This window comes from Chionomys nivalis, chromosome 3 (genome assembly GCF_950005125.1).
Source record: "Chionomys nivalis chromosome 3, mChiNiv1.1, whole genome shotgun sequence".
NCBI lineage: Eukaryota > Metazoa > Chordata > Mammalia > Rodentia > Cricetidae > Chionomys > Chionomys nivalis.
Window position 1 is genome coordinate 105,263,025 of NC_080088.1, and position 23,502 is coordinate 105,286,526.

The 23,502-nt window shown below is 47.7% G+C and overlaps 1 protein-coding gene across 8 annotated transcripts in view; it reads left to right on the forward strand.

Moving 5' to 3' along the window:
* Rimbp2 (RIMS binding protein 2) overlaps positions 1-23,502 on the forward strand; it is a 194,644-nt gene that overhangs the window by 51,369 nt on the left and 119,773 nt on the right. For 7 of the 8 annotated variants that reach the window (XM_057763612.1, XM_057763618.1, XM_057763616.1 and 4 more), the window contains exon 2: positions 4,254-4,364. The exons of the other annotated variant lie outside the window; for it this stretch is intronic. The gene's annotated coding sequence lies outside the window, so the exon portion shown is untranslated. The remainder of the gene's footprint in view (positions 1-4,253; positions 4,365-23,502) is intronic. 8 annotated transcript variants of the gene reach the window in all.

Genomic DNA, 23,502 nt, shown 5'->3' on the forward strand with positions numbered 1-23,502 from the left:
TGAGCAGTATTGGTGAGCTCTGGGTTTGATTAACAGAAGCTGCCTCAATGAATGAGATGGAAGAGCAAATGAGGACGATTCCTTATATCAGTCTTGGGCTTTCACATGCACGCGTGTACACATATCCACGCGTTGATCCTGAGAATCCTTAGACTTTGCTGCTTATCTCTGTCTCTTCAGACAAGTGTGCACTGCTATGCCTCCTTTTCTATTTTATTTTATTTTTTAAATTGTGTGTTCTGGGAACCAAACCCCGGTCTTTTGAAAGAGCAACACACATTCTTAACTGCAGAGTCATCGCTCCAGCCCTATATTGCTATTTTTTGACTCATCAAATTTCATAAATAAACAATAGCACTTTGTACAATGACAGCTGATTGGTTCTCTGGCAAGGACAGTTTTGTCTTTCAGGGAAAACTGTCTTGTGAAAGGGAGAGCTGGTCGCATCTGGCCTTAGGGTTACTACTCAATTGTCCACTCTGGGAGTTACCTGCCTAGAATGTAGATAGGATGAGCTTGGGAAGCCCTTTAAGGGATGAAGAGTTACCCATCACCCACACGACCTACACGCACGGTCAAGTCAACAGTTAGCATTGACGTTATTGTCATGCAACGTATTAGCTACAGACCCAGCCAGCAGTAGGGATTGCAGCTCTTCATTGCAAGGCTTTTAAATTTTGCTTGAGTTATTCATCCCCTCTCTTTTTAATTATGCCATCTTCAATCCAGATATTAATACTTACTGCTTACACTGAGCCTGGTGGTGCAGCCTTCCTGCCTTAGACCTTCCTTAGATCCATCCTCTAGCCCTTCCCCAAAGCCACATACAATTAGGGCACAACTGCGTACAATTGGTTGGGATAAGTGTCTAGATATTCAGACGAGGGTCCCAGGACGCTCCTTTCAAGGGAACATCAAAAGTCAATGAGCCCAGCTGGGATGATCTTTTGCGAGCAGGCCCAGTTGAATTCCCAACCCCACCCCGGCACACACTTCTTTGCAATATCAAGGGTTTTTATGTTTTGCTTTGTTTGCACACACACTTCTGCTTTGGATAGCTCACGGAGTCAGGGGACAGCTTTCGGGGGTTGGTTCTCTCTTTCTACCATGTGGGGTCCCAGGAATGGAAGTATCTCTTACCTACTGAGTCACCAAACCTCGAGTTTTAAGCTTTTCTATTGGTTTTAGACATCTAGACAGGAGGTTTGGTTTGAATGAAGAGTCATTCTTGGATTGGGGAGGAGGGCTGCTTGATCCCGGAGAGAAGTCTAAAAATCTTAGTAGGTGTCAGAGGTGGGCTCATTCTAGATGGCTGGAAGGGAACTGTGGAGGCTTCTGGGGCTACAGGAGGGAGGGAGGCCTTTGCTCTAGATTAGCCTTCTATCAACTTGGTATTTCTGGTCTCGTACATAAGTGAGGTTGGGGTGCGGTGACGTTGGGACACAGGACACCTTTAGAGTCAGGAGGAACGCCCACAGAGAGATTCAGTTCTCTGTTTCTAATATGGTGACCTCTTGTGGGCTCCGTCTGCCCCCTCTTCATCCGGAGTACTTTCATTAAATAGCCCCAGAAAGCAAGCCTTGTCTCCTGTCTAGACGGCCCTTCCTGCACGTCCTCCTCACACATCCTCCTAATCTTATTAACCCCCAGCTTCTGTTGAAATGATACACAAATGTTCTGCCCTTCTCCAGCCCCGAGTCCTGGAAGGACTGGATCTCATTCACCGTTGGTCTGGGGACCGCCAGGCAGGGCAAAGGTGTACGGCAAGCGCTTGCTTAATCGACAGAAATTGAATCTCAGTCACGCAGATGGGTTTTCAGTTCTGAAGGCTGAAGTCAAGTCTGGTTGTCTTTGTTCTTCCTGTCACTCACACTGTTTTAATTCCTGCCCGGGTCACTTGCGAGCCTGCCGATGAAACCCAGGGCCATTCAAGTTGTCATCTTATCCCCTTGGCTCCAGATAGTTGAAAAAATCTTGTTTTAGCCAAATAAAAGGGAAAAGGAACAATGTCTGATGCTTGTTTATCTCAATTAGGGGGTCTGGAGTTCAAACACAGAAACACAGCTCTAATCAGCCAAATATGAGTGACCATGGCCTGGGAACAAAGGCTCAGGTTACCATGAGTTCCAACAATTTCATGAAGTTTTGTAGTAACAAAGTCATAAATATTCAGACTCATTGGAGGAAGCATCAAGTAGGCGGGTTGTAGCAAAGACGGAAAACCTCTGCTGCAGGCCTCTCGAGCTACCAGATGAATGTCTCTTTTAGCCTTTTGGTTGATAGAAAGGAGGGGTCTCCAATACATTTATACATTCAGAAGGATTCGCTATTGATTGCCATGCTGTTAGCTCATGTACAGAGGTAGGTTATAAATGTCTATTTATAAGGAGACTAAAGATGGCCCAAGGTAAATTATAACCGGACTCTGGACCTGCGACATCCAACCTCTCCTCAATTATGGGGCCTCTAACCTGTGAACTGGGCTTGCAGAAGGACGGTGCAAAGTGCCCTTCTGGTCACGGGTGACATGTGGATATTTCTGTTCTGTGATACCTGATGGCTAAATGGGCATTTCCTCGTGTTTTTTTTTTTTTATCAATTTTTATTTGTCTGATGGAAATACTTTCAGGATGATCAGTTCTGTTTTGATAACAAGAGTAGAACAAGCCCCATGTTGACTTATACGCCACTCGTCCCCCCCAACCCCGTTGTCATCTGGGTAATGAGCCTAGGGCTGGTTAGTTTTTACTGTCAGCTTGACATCATCTAGAGTCACCTAGGAAGAGGACATGCCTGGTGGTTTGATCAGACTGATCTGCAGGCATGTGTACGAGAGATTATTTTGATTGATGAAGGCTGTGGATGGGTCTACCGTGGGCAGTACTATCCCTAGGCAAATGGGCCCATGCTATATAAGAAAACTAGCTGAGTACAAGCTTGCGAGGAGGAGCAGTGGTCCTCCATGGCTTCAGTTCAGTTCCTGCTATGATTTCCTTCAGTGTTGACATCTTAGTGACCTTTCTATGGCTGTGATAAGACACCATGACCAAGGCAACTTATAGAAGAGAAACTTTAGGGGCTGGAGAGATGGCTCAGCGGTTAAGAGCATTGCCTGCTCTTCCGAAGGTCCTAAGTTCAATTCTCAGCAACCACATGGTGGCTCACAACCATCTGTAATGAGGTCTGGTGCCCTCTTCTGGCCTTCAGGCATACATGCAGAAAGAATATTGTATACATAATAAATAAATAAATATTAAAAAAAATAAAAAAAGAAGAGAAACTTTACTTGGGACTTCCAGTTTGAGAGGGTGAGAGTCCGTGACCACCGGGGAGGGGAACATGGCAGCAGACAGGCATGGTACTGGAGCAGTAACTAAGAGCTTACATTTGGTCTGCAAGGAGGATGTAGAAGGGGCACACTGGGAATGGCATGGGCTTTTAAGACCTCAAAACCCACCCCCTAGTGACACTCCTCTCCCATCTCCACACCTCCTAACCTTTTCCAAATGGTTCCACCAATTGATTAAGCATTCAATCCTAAGAGCCTTTGGGGGGGGGCATTCCCATGAAATCACTGTAGTAACTTCAAAGTGTGAGCCAGATGACCCTTTCCTAAGTTGTCTTAGTTTCGTTTCCTCCCTCCCTCCCTCCCTCCCTCCCTCCCTCCCTCCCTCCCTCCCTCCCTCCCTCTTCCTCTTTCTTCTTTTTTAAAATCGCAGCTAAGGAGAAGCTAGTCCTAAATACATTTATCTTGCAGAGTCCAGAACCTGGAAGATTGATTACTCAGGGCCCATGGAGAGGCTAAAGGTGTGGTTTAGTTGGTATACCACTTGTGTAACATGCAGGAAACCTGGTTCAATCACTGATACCACAAATACTGAGCTTGGAGGCACCTGACTCCAATCGTAGTACTTGAACTGGAGGTAGGAAGATCAGAAGTGCAAGGTTGTCCTTAGATGCAAAGTGAATTCAAATCACCATGATCTACAAGAGACCTTCCTTGGAAGGGCTATGTCAGGAGTATATGGTTCTTCATAGTTGCCAACTAGGAAATCTAAGTGATGAAAAAGAAAGTTCTAGACTGGGAGGGCTGAGAGTCTAGTCACTCTCTCAGCTGCTACTGACACTGGCAAAGTAGCGTCACCCATGACTCCTTTGCCCCTCAGGTATGGGGGAATGTGGAAGAGACTGAAAGCCGAACAGGAGACACTTCTGCCTGCAGAAGCTCATGTGTGCTTTTTCCTGCTCTTTAGAAATGACCCGACACACCTGAAAACCGCAGGTGCTAAAGACCATTTGACGACCCAACACGGGGAAGACTCCCGCGTGTCCAGGCACAGGGAACCCAGCGGTAGTGCTTGGTGGTAAGTGGTCCTCTGACCTTTTGGAAATTCTGGCCTCCCTGTGTCGTATAAGGGCTGCGTCTGGTCCTTGTGGTTCGGCAGTTAAGACAGATTTATCGAGTGTCAGTTACATCTCTGGTTTGGGAAGGTCAAGTGAAGAACACTGTGGAGCAAGGAACATTCAGACAAACGTGACCTCCAGGTGTTTGGCATTGGAATGTGTTGGGGAGGTGGTGTTCCTCAGAATGAGTGAGAAGAGTCGGGAAATTCACGTTCAAGTCTGCCCCAAAGCTCATTCATTACTCAGGAGTCACTGAAGCACACGGAGTAGTTCAGAAGAAAAGCGATTTCTTTGGGATAGCATTTGGTTTGAGGCTTCCCATGCAGAGAGAGATGCGGCCTAAACACAAGGAAGTTCACACTGTGACCAAGAGATGGGGTTAAGAGGTAAAATGTTAGTTGCTTCTGCTGCCACAAGCAGGCTTTCACCCCGAAAGTGGTGGAGCAGTCCCTGATGGTGGCTATAATCGCCCCATTTGCATTTGGGTTGTGAAGCAGGAAACAAGCCAGTAACTTGCCTGTGTATGAAGTGAGGTGAGGCTCTGGCAGAATCAAATGGTGGTGAGTTTCAGACTCCAGGCAGCAGGATGGCAGGGGAGGGGATGATGTCTCATGGTAGACACAGCAGCTGTAGAGGAGCAGGTGATGGCCATGGTGGAGATGGTGATGATATTGATGGTGATTGGTAGTAGTGGTCCTCATAGTGGCAATATGATGGTGGTGATGATGTTGATGATGGTGATGATGTTAACAGTGGTGATGGTGATGATGCTGATGGTGACGATAGGGTGATAGCAATAGTGATGGTGACAATGACACTGATGGTGATAATGGTGATGACAGTGATGATATTGATGGAAATGACAGTAATGGTGATGACGGTGCTGTTGAGGAAGGGACCCAGACACTGTGTACTTCATGCACTTGAATTCACACCTAATCCTCTGATTTCTTTTGCCCCATGAGGAGGCAGAAATGGCCTGTTATGTGGCTCTCAGCTGCTTTGAACACAGGACGTGTGTTTGGTAACCATTTGGCTCCCATGATGAGAAAGCCGCAAATCTCACTGTACAAGGGAAGGAGATATCCTCAAAGGAGGGAACTGCCTGGAAAACACTATGTAATTTTAAATTGTTATCATTGACTCTATAATGGCATCAAATTAATTCCACGGTATATATCATTTATAGCAAGTAGTTGTCCTAAAAGGCCTGAAGGAGTCATGAAGAATGCTGGGCGGGGGGGCCTGACTTGGCTGAAGGAGCAAGTCATAATTTCTTCATGTTTTTTTCCAAGTGTGCCCATTATTTATCAGCTCCAAGACAAGATACGTAACAGTTGTGTTATCTCAGGCATCACAGAAAAGTGTTTTGAAGTCTCTTTACTTTGGAATGTTTTCAAATTTTGGTTGTTCTGGAACCAAGAGCTATAGGATGGACTGGACTGATAGCATGTATAAATTTTCTTTTTTTCGGAGCGGGGGGGTTTCCAGATTGTCGCCTACTTGAACTGAACACACATGACTGAGAGCTGCATCTTCACATAGCTTTGCTCTCACTTTAACCATGAGGGAAAGTGAGAAGCTAGATTCCATAGCTTTTAGAAACAGAAGGTCTTACCCATCGACCCCGAGACTTAGAGAAGGGCTGCTCAGTTGACTGAAGCGTGCCTCAGTCCCGAGGGCTGTCATAGACCGTCCCCTCAAACATGCCTTCTCAATCACTAGGCATTAGGGTCTTCCAAGGGCAGAGTTTTATAGTCTGTAAGGAACATGATTGTCAACACTGTTGCAAACATGCCTTCAAGCAGAGATCAGGGCTCCCCGGTGGGTTGAAAAAAATATTAAAATGTTTATTCGCCTGCCTGAGCTGGAAAAGCTGTGGCATTCACATCTCTTTCACAGAAGCGTGATGTGTGTTGTATGTCTGCAGCTTTAAATAATTTACCCTGTCTTATTTCAAAGGCAATAGAAGTGCCAGGAAAAAGAAATCATGTTTTGCAGAGAGGCGTAAGAACGGAAATGTTAAAACGCCCCTGGATAGCTTCCCCGTTGCTCATCCTGCTCACTACCACAACCACAACCAGACTTTGGTATTTCTTTGCTGAAGTTGTAGCCCCAAAGACACAAATATGCAAGTGGCATGGTTGGTGTTAGATCATAAAATGGGCGAGGGTTAATCTTTCCGGTTCGTGCTTAGATGTGTGGTGTACAGAGTCTAACATTACCTGCTGGTGTTTGCTACAGGAGTTGGGCAAACATTTGTTGAGATAGGGATCTCTGACTGCAGCAGGAAATGCCCCCCCACCCGCACCCTGTGCTTGAAAGCCTTGAAGTACACCATCTGTCATTTACCCTTCTGATAAGCCGTCCAGTGCCAGTCTCCTGGCTTGGTGGACAACCACTACCTGCTGGATGTCATGATCTCTGCAAGCAGAGGTTAGTTAGATCCATGCATTGAGTTGGGGGGGGGAGGAAAAGAGGGGGAGAGAGATCAAGAGATCATTTCTTCTGTCTCTACAGAATTTGAGGGTTTTCTGTTTGGTGAAGTCATCCCCACAACCTGACATTTTCTGGAATGTTCTGCAGGCAACAAAAAGAAACAACAGTGATTAAAAACTTCCTATTGTATTAATGGGGAAAAAATAAAACCCTTCACTCATGGGGATGTGTTCAGAGACCCCCTCCAGGGTGTCATGGAATTCTGAACCCTACACTTACTCTGTTTGTTCGGTGCTGGCTTGTGACCAAACTTCATTTACAAATGAGCAACAGGAGCCCGGACGCAGCTCAGTGGCCCTGCATTTGATCCCCAGCTCCAAAACATTAACCAATAAAGCACGTGGCAGAAAAGCAGCCAATGACAAAATGGAGCAGCCATAGCAATATCCCGCAGTGAATGTTATTTAAAACTTATTATTTCAAGAATTTTCTGTTTAATGTTTTAAAATTATGGTGGGTGTGAATAACTGTGGCTGGGGTGGGGTGGGGTGAGAGGGCATGACTGTAGAATTATTAGAAAAATCCTCACTTCCTTGGGAGGTGGAGGAAGAGGATGGAGAGTTCAGGGTCATTCTCTGCTATATGGTAAGTTCAAGGCCAGCCTGGGCTATGCAACACATTGTTTCGTGTGTGTGTGTGTGTGTGTGTGTGTTGGGGTTAGAGGTGAGGAGGTGGAGCGTCTGCTGACTAGTAACATAGTCAATGTGTTCATTCAAAGTTTCTTCTTTCCATATATTTGCATTTATTAATTATCTCATTAAACAGTGTGGCATTTAACAGTGGGCACATGCTCAGGGAGCTATGTCCGAGAAGCGGGGACCCTGTGATGCCTTGGGTTGCTACACAGTGGCCGCTTCCTGAGACCTTGAACCACCACCAATCTAGGCTGAGTTCTTGGTGGGTGGTTTGGTGAGAACCCCAGACATTCTGGTCTGATCATAATGTTGTTTTGGCGGAAACATCTAGTTTAAGTGGCTTTTTATGTCATTATTCTTCCTGGATAAAGCAATTATCCTTTTCAAGTCTGAGTCTGTTTACTCCTTTTCCTTAAGTAGACAAGACAGCATGGATGTGTCGATGTCAGAGAGGGTGTCTGCCACAGGTAGACGGGTTGCTCGTGACTTCCTGTCAGGGTGTGCGTGAGGTTGTCTGGCCTGCAGGCCTGGGGTGCTCATGGCTCTGGGTTTGCCTCAAGGGCAGTGAGGAGTAGAAGGGAGAGGGAAGAAAGAAGGGAGACATACTATTGTAGTTAGGGTTTCTATTGCTGTGATGAAGCACCATGACCAAAAGGCAAGCTGGGGAGGAAGGAGTTTATTTGGCTTACACTTCCATATTGCTGGTCATCACTGAAGGAAGTCAGGACAGGAAGTCAAACAGGCAGGAACCTGGAGGCAGGAATTGATACAGAGGCCATGTAGGATGCTGTACTGGCTTGCTCAGCCTGTTTTCTTTCTTTTTTTTAAATTGTTTTTCTTGAGCTATACATTTTTCTCTATTTATCTCCCTTTCTCCCCTCTCCCCTTCTATCCTCTCCTGCGACTGCCAGACTCCCAATTTACTCAGGAGATCTTGTCTTTTTCTCCTTCCTATGTAGATCCATGTATGTCTCTCTTCGGGTCCTCTTTGTTGTCCAGGGTTGTGGACTGTAGCCTGATTTTTCTTTGTTTTATGTCTAAAAGTCACTTATGAGTGAGTACATATCATATTTGTTTTTCTGTGTCTGGATTACCTCACTCTATATGGTTATTTCTAGATTCATCCATTTGCCTGCAAATTTCAAGATGTCATTATTTTTTTTTTACTGCTGAGTAGTACTCCATTGTGTAAATGTACCACATTGTCTTTATCCATTCTTCTGTTGAAGGGCATCTAGGTTCTTTCCAGGTTCTGGCTATCATGAATAATTCGCCTGTTTTCTTATAGAACCAGGGACTACTAGCCCAGGGATGGTAACACTTACCATGGGCTGGGCCCTTCCCCATCAAAATCACTAGTTAAGAAAATACCCTACAGCCAGATCTTATGAAGGCATTTTCTTAATTGAGGTCCCCTCCTTTCAGATGACTTTAACTTGTGTCAAACTGACATAAAACTAACCAGGACACATCCTGAGAAGAGAATATGTGTTTGGCAGGAATGGTGGTGAGGACTCTGAATTTGGCAGAATCCCATGGCAAGAGGCCTTATTATGCCTTGGAGAAAGGTCTCAGGTAGCCCAGGCTGGCCTTGAACACCTGATTCTCCTGCCTTCACCACCAAGTGCGTGGACTACATATGTATGCTACCATCTCTGGTTTTATGTGGTGCTGGATCGAATCCAGGGCTTTGAGTATCTAGTGCTAGGCAAGTGCTCTACTGACTGAGCCACACCTCAGCCCCCAAAGATCTTGCTGCTGCTTGCTCCCCATTCGCTCTTGACAAAGCAGATCCTGGACCACGGATGACCGGCTCGTTTTTCTTTGTTCTGTAGACTAGAAAGGACTGAGGTTGCAGATGTGGCTGCATATTTAGGTTTCTGGAGTCACGACACCCAGTGACATTGCTAACGTTAGGGGCTTTAGCTGGCTACTGGTGGAAAACCAGCTCAGAAGTCCCACAGGTAAGAACCGTAGGCCTGGGAGTTAATTGACCTCTTTAACTGAAGTGGGTGTTCTCTGGTTCCAGAACGGCTTGAGCCAGGAGCCCAAAGACTGTCTGGGAGAAGTGAGCTCCTTCCTCTTTCAGGCTGGCTTTGCTTTAAGAGCCCCTTAATGAGTACATCCCATGTTCCTCTTTTTGGGTCTGGCTTAACTCACTCAGGATAGTGTTTTCAATTTCTGTCCATTTGTATGCAAAATTCAAGAAGTCATTGTTTTTTACTGCTGAGTAGTACTCTAATATGTATATATTCCATACTTTCTTCATCCATTCTTCCATTGAAGGGCATCTAGGTTGTTTCCAGGTTCTGGCTATTACAAACAATGCTGCTATGAACATAGTTGAGCATATACTTTTGTTGTATGTTAGGGCATCTCTTGGGTATATTCCCAATAGTGGTATTGCTGGGTCGAGAGGTAGGTTGAACCCGACTTTCCTGAGAAACCACCACACTGCTTTCCAAAGTGGTTGCACAAGTTTGCATTCCCACCAGCAATGGATGAGTGTGCCCCTTTCTCCACAACCTCTCCAGCAGAGGCTATCATTGGTGTTTTTGATTTTAGCCATTCTGACAGGTGTAAGATGGTATCTTAATGTTGTCTTGATTTGCATTTCCCTGATTGCTAAGGAAGTTGAGCACGATCTTGTGTCTTTTGGCCATTTGAACTTCTTCTGTTGAAAAGTCTCTGTTCAGCTCAGTGCCCCATTTAATAATTGGATTGATTAACCTTTTACAGTCTAATTTCTTGAGTTCTTTATATATAACATGGGATGTACTCACTCATATTTGGTTTCTAGCCATAAATAAAGGACATTGAGACTATAATTCGTGATTCTAGAGAAGCTAAATAAGAAGGTGAACCCAAAGAAAAATATATAAGCATCCTCCTGAATATTAACCTTCATCAGGCAATGAAAGAAGACAGAGACAGAGACCAACATTGGAGCACTGGACTGAAGTCTCACGATCCAAAGGAGGAGCAGAAAGAGAGAGAGCACGAGCAAGGAACTCAGGACCGCGAGGGGTGCACCCACACACTGAGGCAATGGGGATGTTCTATCGGGAACTCACCAAGGCCAGCTGGCCGGGGTCTGAAAAAGCATGGGACAAAACCGGTATCGCTGAACATAACGGACAATGAGGACTACTGAGAACTGAAGAACAATGGCAATGGGTTCTTGATCCTATTGCACGTAATGGCTTTGTGGGAGCCTAGGTAGTTTGGATGCTCACCTTACTAGACCTGGATGGAGGTGGGTGGTCCTTGGACCTCCCACAGGGCAGGGAAACCTGCTTGCTCTTTGGGCTGAGGAGGGAGGAAGACTTGATTCGGGGAGGGGGGGAATGGGAGGTGGTGGCGGGGAAGAGGCAGAAATCTTTAATAATTAAATAAATAAATTAATTAATTTAAAAAAACCTTCAAGCCAGTGACTCCCACAGCATGCTTTGGACAGTCAGGAAGGGTGGGAACGCCGAAAAGGCCAGAAACCCACATGGTCCTCATTGCCTCCTTCTAGATTTCTTCTTCCTTTCCTTCCCTCTTATTAAATTTATTTACTGAGCACCAAAAAAACAAAAACAAAAACAAAAACAAAAACAAACAAACAAAAAAAAGAGCCCCTTAATGACTACTTTGTATACAGACCTGGCACACTGTCACCTTCTGTCGGCCGGCAGGGGAAAGGCGCCATCATTGTGTGGTCTCCACACTTGTCCCTCAGGGGATAGTGTCAGACTTCATAGGCATCTGTCAAAGAACCTGTCTCCCAGGTCCATGCAGAAGCTCAGGGGAGCCAGGATGTGAGAGCATTGAGACCATCCTTCAAACTAGGGAGGCCATACTTCTCAGGGTGCTGTGGGGGATGGGAGTTCCCTCTTTGCTTCTTCTCTAAAGCTTATTCTCATTTGCTTATAAAATACTGAATTTGTGTGTGTGTGTGTGTGTGTGTGTGTGTGTATGCACTGTGGCTTTTGTGTGGAGGTCAGAGGACAGCTTGTGGGAGTTTGTTCTTTCCATTCATAATATAGACCTCAGGGATCAATCTCAAGTGGTTATGCTGGGCAGCAAGTTCTCTTTGCTGCTGAGCATCTTGCCAGCCCCTGGCTATCTGTCTTATGAAGGGAACTCATTGAAGAATTCAGAAGGGCAAGTACCAGAAAAGACTTAAGAATCCAGAGAGCCCTGTCAGCACAGGGACCTTCCGGGTGGTCCTGTGGGATGGCTCCCTCACCACTGTCTGTCTTTGGGTCCTGCTGCTCAAGGATTAACTTCAAAGGGGTGCAACTCATCTCAGGCATCCTCTGTGGGCTGGGGAGGGGACCGGGCTGCACTCTCACTGGACCATCCCCAAGCCAAAGGAGTGAGCATGCCTCTGGCACTGTCTCTTGGATTCAGGAGCTGTGTGTTCTTGTAGGATGCTGTCTTAGTTAGGGTTACAGTTGCTGTGATAATGTGCCAAGCAATGTGGGGAGGAAAGGATTTAGTCTGCTCACAGTTCCATACAACAGTTCATCATCAAAAGCCGTGAGGGCAGGAGCTCAAGCAGGACAGGAACCTGCAGGCAGGAGCTGATGCACAGCCATGGAGGATACTGCTTACTGGCTTGCTCCCCATGGCTTTCTCATACATACACATATACAAACATACATACATACATATACATAAACACATACACACATGCACAAACATACACACATACATACATATACACATACATACATACATACCTACATACATACATACATACACACATACATACAGAAAGCAGCCTGCTGGTGCTCTAAGGACAGCTATGGCTTTCAAGTTCCTTCATATGGATTGGGGGTGGAATTCATGGTTACTGAGTAGCCAGCATCCCAGGCCTGTAGCCAGGATGTGCCTGGTTCCGGGGTGACCCAGGGAGAGGGTCCTGCATTCTGGGGCAGAAGTATGCAATTCAGAGGCTGTGTGGGAAATGAGGAGGAGGAGGGGCACATTTTAGCTGAGCTGTGGCCACATTAGCCCTCCTTGTAGAAGTGAGAGTGGCAGCTGTCATCCTTCCGGCATCTGTGGACTTGGGGACTCTGTTAGGGGAATCACAGGCAGATCTCAGTGGGAAGCTTGCCTTTTCCTCAGCTGTAGCTTTGAGAAATGGAAGGCTGCGTGGCCTGATCAGCTTCTCACTCAGAGGCCTGTAGACCTGAGCTTCAGGACACTGCTGTCTTTATGCATCATTTAAAAAGGGTAATTAACACCGCGTGTGACATTTTAGCCTACTGTCTCTAAAGACTTTGTGTTGGTGGCATTCAGGCGGAGGGAGTGGAGTGGGGCTCCCTGAGGGCTGCAGGGGGTGGACACAGGGGCTTCTTAGACATGGACAGACAGCCTGGGGTGGAAACAGTTACCTCAGCAGTTTCAAAACTGCTCTAGGGACCAGGGAGGCTCCTAGGAGAGTCACGCCACGTACCCACCTTATCGTTCTAAAGTGACCAGAAAATCTGCAGCTCCACCCATCTGTCCTGGCAAGTCTTCCTAACAGCTGCCCGTATCTCCAGGCAACAGAGACAGCTAAGCTACTCCTGTTTGAAAGGTCACCAATACACATGTTCAAGAGGCACACTGAGTCAGAGTTTTGGGGGGTAAGTAGTTGATTGGAAAAATTATCAGCACTCTGGATGGACAAATAGCAGCATGGTGTGGGGGCTCTGGGGAGAAAGATGGGGCCCTGGTGATGAAGTGGGAGTCTCTTCTACCTTTCTGAGGGTAGGGGTTTCATAGAAGGTGCCTGCAGTGAGGTGCTCTGATTCCCACGCAGGAGCCTGGGAAGGGGTGGGGAGCAGGTTGCGTGACCGCCATACCTACTTTGATATAAACTCACTTTCCCACGTGAGAGACCCCGGCACTGGGGAGTGTGATTGCTAAAGATACACCGACAATTTCTCAGTGGGTGCCCGTGAGAAGGGAAGGGTTGCTGCCGGTGCTGCGGCCTGAACAACAGCCTGATTTCAACACCACATTTTCTTAAAACTGTTTGTCCATAGTAGTGCAGGGCCATTTGTCTTGGAGGGTCCGAGGCTCTGCCAGGTGGTTCTAGACTGGGACATGCATGCCACTCATGGGTCTTGCAAACTGCACCCCTCTCTCCAAGCCTCATTGGAGCAGGGCAACTGCCTTCCTTGAAGGGAGGGTTTTGGGTCTTCAGTGCCAGACACTGCAGGTGGCAGAGGCCTGCCTGTCGCTTCCTGTCCCAGCTGCAACAGGGTATTCTCAGGGCAGGCAGTCCCCTGTCTTTGCCCTAGGGCCAATGCACTGAAAAACAATGGCAATCAGAGTGAGCTTGTGTATAAAGCTGTTTTTTTAAAAACTGCCCTTGAGAGGTACAAGGTAGTAGCTTCGCCCTGTGATGGGCTTCCAGGTGCTGAGACATCATGTAGGCATGCTTGTTTGCTTGCTTGTTTCCTTGCTTAGAGATTTGTTTGATTTTAAATTATATACATGTGTGCATGTCTCTGTGTGGGTATGAACACATGAGTGTAATTGCCCATGGAGTCCAGAAGAGGGTGTCGGATCCCCCGAAAGTCGAGTTACAGGCAGTGTGGACGTGAGTGCTTGGAACCGAGCTCAGTCCTCTGCAAGAGCGCTGCATGTTTTTAACTGCTGAGCCATTTCTCCTGTCCTAAGACCTATCAAGCTGGTTCCCGAGGGTGGGTCTGGTACACCACCAGTCCAGTTAGTCCCCTGAAATGTCCCGTGGAGCTTCAGAGCTGAAAGGACAAAGGCTGACGAGGTTTTCATGAGGGAAGGAGGGCCCCTGTTTCCTCATCCGCAGAGGAACCGTAGTGAATACCTGATCCAGCATGCTTTGTGAGCGTAGGGGTTAATGCCTGCCATGTGCCTGTTATAAATTGGCACTACGTAAAATGTTCATTAAATAAAGAAATCTCTGGAAACCTTCCATGGCCAGAGGGAACGGGGTATAATAGACAGCACTCTCTTTAACCCCTCTCGAGTTATAACCATTTACTTAAGAGGAGAGCCATAAGCGTCTCCAGGGAATTGGGCCACGGTCGTTTGCATTCTAAATGCACAGGCGCTGCTGAATTAGATGTTTAATTTAATTAATGAATATGCATCTCTGAAGAGCCATTCTCTCAGCCGTGGACTCAGCTCCCCCATCTTTCCCATCTTTCTCTTTGAGCCTCGACTTGCTGGAGCGAGCCTTTGAAGATGTGCATAGATCAATAACTCTGTTTCCATGACGTGTGCACAGAGAGCCAGGGTGGATTTGGAGCAGCTCTAGAGATAAGCAGCCTGTGTGCTGGGAGCTAATTGCATTACAGAGCTCGCAAACCTCTCGCCCAACATTGAGGCCCTGGCCGGGGCCGAACCACAGTAGCTCTGCACTACCCCCTCGCAACAAACTCAATTAAGGCCTCAAGTTGGAAGTCAGGCTAGGCAGTAGATTAATTTTTAATCTGCGGCCATAGCTCGCTTTCAAGCACAATGGACATCCTGTGTCCTAACAGCTGCCGATCCAGGAAGAAATAAAGGAGATAGACATACTGGCCAGCGAGCAGGCTGACCTTTGCTAGGGCCCTGTCTGGGCCGTCCGGAGATGGCCTAACCTGGAGGCTGGCAGCCAGCTAATGAAGTTTGTCTAATTTCTGCAGACAGGAGCCCTGGTGGCTTGCACTGACTTAGCCTTGCTAGCAATCTTGATGGTGGCGCCAGTTACATTTCCTGAATTGCAGGGAATTTACCTTGACATTGAGACTCTAACCCCTTATGACCTTTCCCATTGTGATTCAGTGTGGTTCTGAGGAAGAGGTCTCTGTCTGTGGTCCTGGCAGGAAAAGGGCAGAACCCTCAGGTGTGATTTGGTGGGGATGCTCTGTTTGTAGAGATGTGGGCAGGGCTCAGGGGTTAGAGAGGGAGCCAGGTCTGGCCACACAGGTGTCATAAGTGTCCATCTTATAATCTTCTACAAATACTGCTTTTCATATTTCTTCTTCTTCCTCCTCCTCCTCTTCTTCTTCTACAAATTAGCTCCCTATGATTTTGAATGAAAACGCTGTATTAGGGTTCTCGAGAGGAACAGAACTTGATAGAATGAATCTATCTATACTAAAAAGGGAATTCAGTAGAGTAGCTTGCAGGCTGTGGCCCAGCTAGTCCACCAATAGTTGTTTCCTGACTGACAGACCAAGAATTCTGTAGTTGTTTCGTCTATGAGGCTGGGTGGCTCAGCCAGTCTGCATTCTACATTGGAGTCCAAAGAAGTAGGTTCTGGTTCCAGTGAAGGAATGCCTGCCTCAGCCTCAAGTTGGACAAACTTGCCAGTGAAAGTAAGGGCAGGCAGGCAAAAAGCAAAAGCTTCCTTCTTCCAAGTCCTTTTACGTGGTCGGCCACCAGAAGGTGTGGTCCCAAGACAGGATGGGTCTTCCCACTTGAAATGATCCAGTCAAGAAAATCCCTCACAAGGGTGCCCAGATTTCTGGGCTTTAGTTGCTTACAGATGTGGTCAAGCTGATTGGCCATTACAAACACTCCTTTGAATGCCTTTCCTCAAAGCAGGTGTGCTGCTCATAGCTGCTACCCCAATGCCTGGGAGGCTGAGGCAAGAAGGTTTCCAAAAGTTAGATGCCAGCCTGGGCTACACAGTATGACTCTATCTCAAAAAAAAAAATTCTTTTCTTCAAGTGAGATGATATTCTGGCACTCAGTAGAAAATATTTGTTAAGAAAAAAACTGTGTGCATTTAAAGAATGTAATTTAGGTGTTGACACACGCACATGACCTTGGAACCAGGCTCGAAAGCTGGGGACCTTCAGACTGAACAAGGGTTGCTTCCCACCCGTTGTGTGCATTTCTGGCCCCGTCAGCAGGTGGCCGCAGCATCTGCTCTTACTCTGGAGCGTGCAGGCCTGTAGTTTTGCAGAAGCCGAGTCCTCTGTGTTATTATACATAGCCTGCCCACTTGTGGGACACTCATCTCAAGATTCTCCCAGGTGTGCATGTGTGAACAGCTTGTGGCCTGATGCCCAGCAGTGTCCGCCTATAAACATGTCCCCACTAGCAGAAACCTTCCCCTGGGCAGGGACTCAGCTACCATGACAGGCTGCTGGCAGCACAGTGCTCTGGACCCCTGCCTGTGAGATTTCCACACGAATGCTTAGCTCTCCAGAGCAGTGCTTTCCAGCATCCCTAATGCTGAGACCCTTTAATACAGTTCCTCAGGTTGTTGTGACCCCCAACCATAAAAATCATTTTCATTTGTACCTCATAACTATAATTTTGCTACTGTTATGAGTCATAATGTAAATATCTAATATGCAGGATATTGGAGACGCAGCCCCTGTGAAAGGGTCGTCTGACCCCAAAGGGGCTGCGACCCACAGGTTGAGAACCACTGCTCTGGGGTGAGAAAGCAGGGGTGGAATAGATTACTGACCCAGGAGTTGATTCCCTCCTATGGGATTCAGGAATCTGCTGTCCATTCCCACCATGGCCCTTCTTGCTTTGGGCTTTCCATTTCTCTCCCATAGAGACCTTCTTGTAAGCCATCCATGAAACACCTCAGCCAGCCAGGGCCAGTTTGACTTGTAAAGGCGAAACTGGAGTCCTTCCCACCATGTGAGGTGAGCCAATCCCAAGGTGCCACCAAGGCTGCAATTTCTCAGTGGTTCCTGGCAGAAGGGTGGCTCCCAAAGTTACGGAGACTAGCAGTGTGCTTTGGGGACATGCAGGGAACTTGTCTACAGACCTGTCTAGGTGAAAATCTAGGAGCTTCTAAACATATCTGTGGCCCTTCCTGAGGCAAGAGTTTCAATGATTTTCCCAACCAAAGATACGTATACTTTCCCCTGATGGGTGGGGCTGGACTTGAAAGGGAGGCTGTGGATAGTCTTGCCAGAGTTAATTTTGTAGTGGAGTCCAAGGAATGGAGGAAGGTGAGGGAGAAGGGAGGCCTGTCTTGGGGAAAGAAGGGGATGTCTAAGGGTGTGTGTGTAATTGTGCACCTTGTCCCTCAGCAAGAGACTTGGCATCTGCCTCCCTCCTGGTTAGAGCGAGGCAAGAGTTCTTCCACGGAGCTACACCTCAGCTCTAGTTCCCACTCAGGAGGTTCTACATGTGTTTAAAAATCTTAACCACACACAGTACTCGGGCATCAATTTTCTCGTAGAGAACTGCTCTTCCAGGGGCCACTCTGTCATCCCCAACTTCCTTTCTCTAGGGGTCAAGCAATAGCTACAGCTCATGTGTGTTTCCCCTCTCCCCTGCCCTCCTCAGTCATCAGAGGCTCCAGAGACAGAAGGAAGGGGGTCCTGGATAGAGGTAGGGACACCTGGATGGCATCCTTGCTTTGCCTGTAGTAGCTGTGGCTGCAGTTGTGTGTCTGAGCCTCTGTAGCCTGGGTTTACTCCTTTAGGTGGGAAGTGAGGACTAGACCCGAGTCACAGGTGGTAGTGAAGCGAATGGGGGACAGTTGGTGACCGTGCTGAGCATATGCCAGGTGTCCAATGAGTGTTCTGTCACTCTGTGCCTGTAGCCTAGGGGTGTTACCCTGGACTGGTCGTGATGGTACTTCCTCTGAAAGCTCAGGCAGGTGAGGACTGAAGTGATGTCCGGTTGGAAGGGCACTGGAGGATTGACAGGCGATTCCTCCTATCAGAGAAAATGTACCCATCTGTGGTCTACCTAACACAGCTACAAGTGACCCTTTTCTCCCTCCCTCTTTTCCTTCCTTCTTTCCCTCTCTCCCTTCTTTCCTTCCTCCCTCTTTTTCTTCCTGGTTCCCATCCCTTCTCTCTCTCCCTCCCCCTTTCTTTCTTGTGGTGCTGTGATGAAACAGAGCTTCTGAATGGTAGACAATAGCTACCATTGAGTTGGACCCCAGCTCTGAAGGAAGAATTGTGGGAGCAGTATAAAGCCATGCACCCAGGTTCTGGGGTTCTGGAATATTGGACTTTTACCTCCTGCACTCACTAGCTGGGTAGCATTTGCTTGGCTGCTATGCCCAAGGGTCCTCCGACTTAAGTCTTTGGCAGGGCCGTGGGATGATGGGGGTCTAAGTCTTCAACAGGCTCTAAGTCTCTCTCCTCCTGCTGCTGGCTGAACCTCTCCTTCAGCCTCCACGCTGATGGAGTAGGCTACTGGGGCTATTGGTAGGGCTGACCCCACACCAAGGGTCATGGAATAACCTGGAGTCCCCAAGCATGCAGAGCACAGGTTGGTTACTGGTGCTGCACATAGAGGTTTGCTATCTGGAGTTCTTTTTCGCTTCAAATCCCAGGATCATTATATAAACAGAGCCGGGCTCAAGCACCTGTCATGCTAACTTGAAAAATAATTTGCAGTCGGATCCCAGCTCCGGATCTTACACTGAAATAAATTCCAGATGGACTAAAGGTCGGAAGGAGCCGGGTAAAATGCTAAGCCCATAAAAATAGTGAATGATTTACTGGGTGGGTGCCACAGGGAGGAGAGGAGCTGGGTGGCCTCAGGGCTTTTAATTTGATGGACACTCACCATGTGGTGGGATGACTGGGGGAGACCCCAGGTGCTCTGGAGCAATAGTTGTGGTTCCTAGGAGGCATCGTTCAGCTCAGGCAGTAGATGCAGCCTGCGAAAGAGCCCAGAGGCAGCCACTGAGGACTGGGGTCTCTCCATGATGGATGCCAGTGAGACTGGCTTAGTGGGGAGAGCCAAGAAGCTGATGCAGGAGGAAGCGATTGTGCCAGCACCAGGGCGTTCCCAGTGGGGCTGGCTTTCCTCAGACCACTGTGGCCTTACCAGCTTTAGAGATGACAGTTCCTGTGTCCTGGGGTCCTCTTCAGTTCTCAGGAAATCTGGCAGGCAGGAGGGAGCATTGAGCAGAAAGTGGGGTATCTGGGAGGAAGCCTCACGGCTGGTGCATGTCTCAGTCTCTGGTCCATGTGCTGGGAGCCATACGTCACAACTGGTATACTGTCCTGTAGCTGACCCATCCTGTAGCTGAGATTTCAAAGAAGCCTTGTAGGAGAAGCGACACTTTGTGTCTCTGTGTGTTCATGTGTGCAGGTGCACATGTGTACCTGTGAGTATGGAGTCCAAAGGACAGCCTTGGGTGTCATTTTTTAGGTGCCACCTAACTTGTTTTGCATTTTGAGACAGTCTCTTACTGGGCTATAACTTGCCAAGCAAACTAGACTAGCTGGTCAGCCATCCCCGGGGTTCTTCCGTGTCTCCCTCTCCCAACAATTAGATTCACGCCTGCGTGCCATTGTGCCTGGCTCTTCCTGTGCATTCTGGGGATCGAGCTCAGGTCTTCTCACTGACTGAGCCATCGCCATACCCTACACCCATGTGAGAACCTCTTATTCAGCCACAGTCTCCTGAATAGGAACCGGTGGGCTGTACTGCTGTACTGGACGCAACTGGAATACTAAGGTGCATCCCGGGAGGTTTAGTGTCTTGATCTTCTGGTCACTGGGTAGCATGTGTGACCAGCATGGAGCCACCAGCTTTCTCAGAGACCAGGGCAGATGACAATCTCACGGCATCAAACCAAGCGGCATTTGAGTCCTAGAGAGATTAATTTCAGGAGGAAATCCTGATTCTATCATTGCAAATCCCCCCAGGGGACCCCTGGGTTGCAGGGAAGAATTTCAATCATGGCAGTTTATTAAAGCGCCCACCGAATGAATATCCTCTGTGAGCAGTGTTGATCATGAGGCACCTTCGCGGGCCCCTAGGGAAGCTGCAAACTGACTCTCATTTGTGGAGAAATCAAGAAATGCCCGTTTCTTAAAAGGCTCTGACCTCAACAATATAATATATCCTGGGGACAAGCAAGAATTTGATGTATAGGAACATGTCCCAGTGTGTTACAAGACGTCGAATCCCAAGGTACCAACTTCCACTCTCCCAAGACTTCTGCCCTTAGGATGGAAAGGTCCCCAGGTTGTTTACAGTATCTCTGTGGCCTCCTGACAGAACCCCCCTTCCCGTTACACCCCAGTTCTGATAACCTTATAACAAGTACTAGTGACACACAGTGTCCAGCAGAACGTGGTCTATCCTGTTTGTGTTTTTATTTCCTCTTTAGAGGGGGATGATATTAGTGGTCTGCCTCACTGTAGTATAATTTGGTGTCCTTGAAGGTGAAATTATTTGATAAAATATTAGAAGAACATGAATTGATCTTTATCAAAATATTTCTACATGAAAAGAATAATCAGGGTGTGGATTTGGCACTAGAGGAAGAAGAAACTGTGAGGGTTGAGAAACAAGGCTTGGGAAGAGCTGGAGGCAGGACCAGGAAGAAAGACTTCTGCAGGGGGCAGGACCCCAGTTGGGTTTTGAAGGTCGAAGAGGAGTTGGATGACGGCCTGGGAGGAAAGGGTGTAGAAATGCCAGGAGCCAAAGTCAAGAATGCAAATGGCACCAGATGTTCTAAGGGCTGAGGCGCCTGTAGGACTGGTGGAGGCATAGTGGACCTGGAGGGGTGCATGGTGAGGAGGGAAGGAGGGGATAGAGTCAACAGGTCCTCCAGACTTCTGAGAAGCATGACCTGGGAGCTGCCACTCAGCTCCGGGGACAGACCAGAAGGGGAGGAAACCCCTCCTCTGAGTTTTCATTGTAGCCTGCAAATTTCTCAGGGGCTGAACAGCCAGGAAACTCAGGGAACTTATAGGAGACCCGCCCATTGAGTGTTTCCTGATTGGTTGCTGGGGCAGTCAGTCCAAGTAGCCACTCTCGGACATTACTGTGGTCTTTTCTGGGTACTTTGTTCTTAGAATCTCAGGGTGCATGCTCAAATCCTGTGATGGAGGGGGAGCCAAGAGGGAGACATACAGACTAGCAAATGAAAGAGCATTGGTGTATGTGTCTGGGACCAAGCTACCTTAGCTGACCACCTTGAAGGGGACACTTCTGACCTTGACCTAGCACCAGAAGAATGTGTTAGCTTGCAAGGGCTACACTATTTGGTTTTAAACAGAAAGCAGGAAGTAAGACTTGGATAAAAATCTTCTATTTCCTAAAAATGACTAATTAAAAAGATTTTAAAAAAACCCAACTTCTAAATGAAAATGTGAGCAAGTGCTAGCTAGAGTTTGTTATCAGGTTTAGATGAAGGTGTGGCCTCTTGTCAGTCATCTTGCATCCAGCTACTAAATAGGAAAGATAAGTCTCTCCCGTTCCCAACATTTTAAGCAGGCTTTAACAAGGCACAGGGCACCCACTACTTTGCAGGGATGGAGTTGATGGTGAAGATGGTGATGATGGTGATGATGTCATGATGATGATGGTGAAGATGGTATTGATGGTGATGATGTCATGATGATGATGGTAAAGATGGTGATGATGGTGATGATGTCATGATGATGATGGTGATGATGATGGTGTTGGTGATGGTACAACCAATACTTTAAAAGTGCCTGATAGGTGCCAGGGACTTTCTGGGCAATATTCTGTCATTAACTCATTGAACCCTATCAACAATCCAAAAGAGAGGACCCTAATGCTGGCCCCCTACTGACCATCCTTTTTGTTCTGCAATGGATACATGGACAATGAGTTGGGAGGGGTGCTCCAGGGGGACAGTGGCTTTGTGTGGGTGGCACAGGTGATTCCCTGTGGTGTGTGACATGTTACCACCATCCAGTTTGCTAGCACTAGGCTTCTACGGTACAAGGTGACGTCATTATTGTCTTTGTTCCCCTATACCGTCACCGCCATTCCTCCTTCCCGTCTTCCTCTCTCCCTGTCTTCTTTCTCCTTCTCTGCCTCCCTTCCTCTCTTCTATTTATTTCTTTTTGATAAAGGATCTCATCCTAGCCTAGTCTGGCTTGAACTTCACCGTGTAGCTCGGACTGTCTGGGGGCATGTGGCGAACCCCCTGCCTCAGCCTCCCAAGTGCTGGGATTATAGGAGCCACCATCCTTGCCACTCCATTTCTTTAAGGAAAGTGTCTGAAGTCAGCTTTCCCACTGGGAGAAGTTCAAGAGGGATGTGGCTTCCCATTCATGGTCCCTGGCAGTGTCTGGATTGTTTCCAACTATGGTGACTGTGGTATTGAAACCAGCAAGAACCATTGTGCAGCCGTGGCCGCAGTCAGCCTGAAGCACCACTTCCTGGTCTTTGTGTTTAGAATGCGAATCCAATCAAACCCATTGCTGCATCTGTCTCTAGAGTCAGGTGTGTCGCTGTCCCCATTTTACAGGTGAGAAAACACAGAGTTGGAGCGATGTGTTAGAGAGTAGTGTGCAGAGCGGCCTCAGGCTGTGACTGGTGCTCAGGACAGTGCTGAAGACTGCAGTGTACTGAAGCTCATCCTGGCCTCCATGCCTGGCAGAGTGAACCTCTCTCTCTTTCCTTCCTTCCCAGCCACCAGGAGAGGTTCATCAGTCACTTTTTTTTTCCTTCTTAGACTTACTTTATTTTATGTATATGAGTGCTTTGCCTGCGTGTATTTCTGGTATACCACATGTGTACCTAGAGCTTGAGAAAGTGGTGAGCCTCCATGTGGGTTCTGGGAATCGAACCCCAGGTCCTTTGTAAGAGCAAGAAGTACTCTTAACCACTAAGCCAAATTCTCTGAGCCCCTATTAGATACTTTAAAAAAAATCTCTCCCCCTCCTGCTTTCTTGATTGAGTCTCACTCTAGCTCAGGCCTGTTGTGAACTCACTGTGCACTCAAGGTTGGTTTGGAACTCATGGCTATCCTCCTGCCTCAGCCTCCAAAGGACGGGGATTTCAAGCATGGGTCAGTCTACCTGGCTCGTTCTTTAATCCATAGCTGGCTCATTCTTCAGTCTTTGGCCCCGATGGAGCACAAAGAGCTTGTTCTTTCCTCCTGGCTGTGGTGTCAGCTCTTTTCCCCGGGAAGGTCTCTGCATCCTGGCTCCGAGCCTGCGGGGCTGCCATGGAAGCCCATCGTCTTGCAATTTCTCCCCTGGTGTGATGCGTTTAGGATTTGGGACTTCGTTTATGCCATGTG